This window comes from Tupaia chinensis, unplaced genomic scaffold (assembly GCF_000334495.1).
Source record: "Tupaia chinensis unplaced genomic scaffold, TupChi_1.0 Scaffold000350_1, whole genome shotgun sequence".
NCBI classification, from domain to species: domain Eukaryota; kingdom Metazoa; phylum Chordata; class Mammalia; order Scandentia; family Tupaiidae; genus Tupaia; species Tupaia belangeri.
Window position 1 is genome coordinate 5,718,166 of NW_006159844.1, and position 4,453 is coordinate 5,722,618.

The 4,453-nt window shown below is 41.5% G+C and overlaps 1 pseudogene; it reads left to right on the forward strand.

The window, feature by feature from the left end:
* The first annotated feature begins 1,394 nt into the window (after positions 1-1,394).
* Positions 1,395-4,453, forward strand: part of LOC102488116 (acidic leucine-rich nuclear phosphoprotein 32 family member A-like) — a 30,476-nt pseudogene continuing 27,417 nt past the window's right edge.

The following is a 4,453-nucleotide window of genomic DNA, read 5'->3' on the forward strand; positions in this document are numbered from 1 at the left end:
ACAGAATTCAACAAGTCTATGGGAAAATGGAATTAAAGTGTAAGTTTATTTTGGTGCAAAATAATTTTAACATTGGGGGACCAGCAGGTGGCATGTCGGTTAAGGCACAGGGACACTCCCATATGGAATGTAAATTTGAGTCCCAGACCTGGTGGATTGCTTTCTCACTTTCTCTCTCTCTCTCTGGTCAAATTAAAATAAATGAGTGAATAAATAAAATTAAATACATAATTTAAAATTTTTAAAAATTAATACATGATTTTTTCATATATGCATTTTCCATGAACTTTTTGAAGACCCTCCCCCCTCATATCATAGTATTGATTTCATTATTATTTCTACTTTAAAGATTAGGAGGGCTGGTACTGTGGCTTAGTGTTTAAGGGAGTCAGAACCCACATGGCCCAACCCAAGTTGGAATCCCACACCAGCCCTGTAGCTTGACAAATATGCCCCAGGCCTATGTGTGAATGCCCAAAATCCCAACAGGATAGAGAGATGGAAGAGGAGGGATTACAGTGTGATCTGTATTGGGGGGTGCTTTTTTTCCTCCCCCACACCCTCTGGCAAGCACACATACCCCCTGGCAAAAAAAATAACAAATAATTAAAACCAAATACAGTGGAGGAAATTAAGGGTGGGAAAGGTCAGGTAAGAAGGCCAGGTTTTAAGGAGGCAAAACCAAGACTCAAATACACTTGCCGGATTCCAGTTCCTGGACTTTCCCCTTTATATGGGACGGTGCCACTAGAACATGGGGTATATTTATATGTTTAGAAACACTTAATCTCAATAGGTTTGTAGAATCTCGATTTTAGTAATCTCTAAGAGAGTGAACGTCCTATCGTTTTAACCAGTATGAAAGATTTTTAGCATAATAATCTTTTGAGGTTCTCCTCTCTCACTTTCAATGACTATCAGCCTACTCCACAGACATCCACATTGCAATATCTACCCCATCTCCACATGTTGGCTGAAGTGGCCTCAGCGTGTCTAGAAAAGTTTCAGACAGACGCTTAGTGTGGCGTAAGTGACCGGGTAGGTTTGTCTCTCTAGTCATAACCATCTCGCCAGAGGCCACCACTCACCCTCACAAGAGACTGGATTCGGATCCCTCCTGGTTCTCGGAGGGCTTCGGCTGCATCGTCGTTGTTGTGCCTCAGCTTCCCTGCGCTTATCGTCCAGCCTCTTCAGTAGTTCTGGAGTGCGAAAGGCGGGCTTAGGCCTCCCTCTTTCCCAGAGTGTCGTAGCCGCGATGTGTTGGTGAGAGCCGCTCAAAAGATCCACGGAAATCCTGGCCTGAGACAGGCAGGGTGGTCGAAGAGACCTATGCTCTCTTCCGCCTGTGGGCATGCTCGGGGCTAGGGGCCGAGGCCGGAGGGCTCGCGGGCAAGATGCGCAGCCGCGCACAAGGAGCTCCAGTAAACCGAGAGGTCCTGGAAACTGGGGAGCTTCCGGAGGCCATGGAGGGTGGCCAGGGCAGCTGCGGAGAAAGGAGACACAGACCACCATCAGCAGGACCAGGACGCAGGGTGCGCGCGCAGGGCTGGCCTGACCGGAGAGCTACCTGCCAACCCTGGGTGAGTAGTCAGGGGCCTGGGTGACCAGAAGACAAAAATGCTTGCCGTACCTACCTAGAATTGCCTTTATTCCACAAAAGCCTTACGGACCCTGCTCAATTCCGATTCTAATTATAAAATCAATGGTATAACCAGGGCAGGGGTCTTGACCCCAGTGGTTCCTCATCTCTAGCGCGGCCTACATTTCCCAACACCCTCTTAAAAAATAAAAAACCAGGGACCAGCAGTTGGCGTAATGGCCATGTCGCTGGACTCCCATGTAGTCCACCACAGTTCGAGTCCCGGACCGGTGACTTAAACTCACTCCAGTAGCATGTGCGTGCGTGCCCGATGTCCCGAGAGGAGAATGGAGGAGAAGGGATTGAGATGTGGCCATCCCCCCTAGCGGGTGATTTCTCGCTTTCTGTCTCTCTATCTCTCTGTCTTTCTGGCGAGCACACGTGTCCTATAGCAAAAACCTCTCAAAAGAAAAAAAAAGAAAGAAAAACCTACTGGGCATGTGGACCTGGGTGCCACAGATCTCAAAAAAAAAAAAAAAAAAGAAAAGAAAAGAAAAGGCAAAATGGAAGAAAAGAGATTGTGGTATGACCATACCCCATGGAGAGAGTGCTTTCTCCATGTCCTCCTCTCTGTCTCTTTCTCTATATATAGTGAGCTCACATACCCTTTGGCAAACAAAAAATAAATAAATTTCAACAGCAAAAAACCCCCAAACAGTCCATTCAAAAATGGACAAAAGTATTGAACATTTTTCCAAAGATAAACAAATGAGCAAAATAAGCTCTTAGAAAGATGCTCAACATCATTAGTCATTAGGGAAATGCAAACTAAAACCATGAGATACTACTTGACACCCATTAGGATAGCTGTTATACAAAAACAAAAAGAAAATAAGTGTTAATAAGAATAGGGAAAAATCGAAAAATTGGAACTAGCGTGGCAGTTGTAGAAAACAGCATAGGAATACTAAGTTAAAAAAAAGAAATTACTGTATGATCCAGCAATTCCCCTTGTGGGTATATACTGAAAAGAATTGAAAACAAACCCTTGAACAGACCTTTTGTATACCAGTGTTCATTATGGCATTAACCACAATAACTAAGAGGTAGAAACAACCCAGATGCCCAAACAGGTAAATAAATAAGCAAATTGTGAGGTGTCCATACCACGGAATATTATTCATAATATATTATTATTATTAAAAGGAATGAAATCCTGATATATGTGACAATGATGCTTATTCATAGGGAGCTGCATCCTACAGTTTTGAGTCCCCCCTTGGCAGTTTGACAAACATGTTGGGTGCATATGTGTGCATTCCCAGAATCCTGATGGAATGGCGAGGTAGAGAAAAAATGATTGTGGTATATCAGACCCCATGAAGGTGGTGCTTTCTCTCTCTCTCTCTCTCTCTCTCTCTCTCCCCTCCTCCCCTCATATACATGTACCCTCTGGCAATTTAAAAAAAAAGAAAGAAAGAAGAAAATGAAGTTTATCAAAATCCTTTTTTTTAACATAATTTATAAATTTATTTAAAGCTTTTTAGTTAAGTGAAAGTGCAGTGGGCACATTTGTTTCTTGTTTTTATTGCTCAGAATCGTTTTTCAAACAACAACAACAAAACATGTTTAGAATGGCTTTTCTAGGAGACCTTTATCAAAATTATCACTATCCTGGGCTGGTCCCATAGCACAAGGTACCAGCCTTATGCACAGTGCACAGGGAGGTGGATTCATGGTTGACTGCAATTCAGGCAAATTTAAAAATGCTCCATTAGAAGGTGTGCTCCCTTGCTTTCTGTTTCTCTGGCAAGCACATGCACTCTCTGGCAAAACAAAACAACAAAGAACAAGTTAGAAAAAACACTCACCAACCTTGTAATGAGCAGGAAATGTCAAAAAAATCCAAGTTCTAGAAATAGCTCAGCTACCAACAGGTTATATGACCCTGATCAAGTCAATAATCATTATTTAACCATTGTTTTTTTCACCTGCAACCTGGAAACAATAATGCATCTCTAACCTAGCTAAGATGGAGGAGTGCATACAGCAATGGATGAGTAAGCATTTATGGAAATACATAGTGATGATTAGACGCCAACATGGATTCTCTCAGAATGTCATTTGAAATTAAACACTTTTGCTCTTTTGCTATGATTACTGGGTTGATATATCCAGGAAATTCTCTTCCCTGCCTTGACTAATGTCCATGGCTGAACAGTTAGATGAGCTGACCACTTTGATAGAAGATATGTGTGAGTATGGAGTTTTAACCATACAATACAAAGAAATTAAAATATTTGAAACCAAAACTGGAACTAGTAGGGAGAGATCAAATTTTAGAGTTTATGAGCAAGAATATTTAAAGAGAAGGATAGAAACAGGCAGGAACGATCTGTGACTCCTTATTAGAGTAAACAGGCAAGTCAGAAATTATTTTTTTCCACAGTTGTTAAATTTTATTTTATTTTATTTTATATATTCAATCACATTATTTAGCTTACAAAATGAATATTTCAACAGGTGAACATTTCTTCCCAGTCCAGTTGATAAAACTATAAAATATCTTCAACAGATAATACCACATTTCTTTGTCGCATTAATGCTTTGCCTCCCTATTTTTCTTCTAAATGTCCTTCCTCAAACCCTACTCTTTTACACACACTATATCTGGTATTTACATCCATATACTGTGTTTCTATATCCTTTAGTCAATCAGTTTCAGTCACAGAGTACAGACACTCAGTATATATTAAGTGGGGACATACAATGTCTCTCCTTCATAGCCTGGTTTGTTTCACTCAGCAGTAGCAGGGGTGTGGTGAAAAGGGGAACACTCTTACACTGCTGGTGGGGATGTAAATTGGTCCAGCC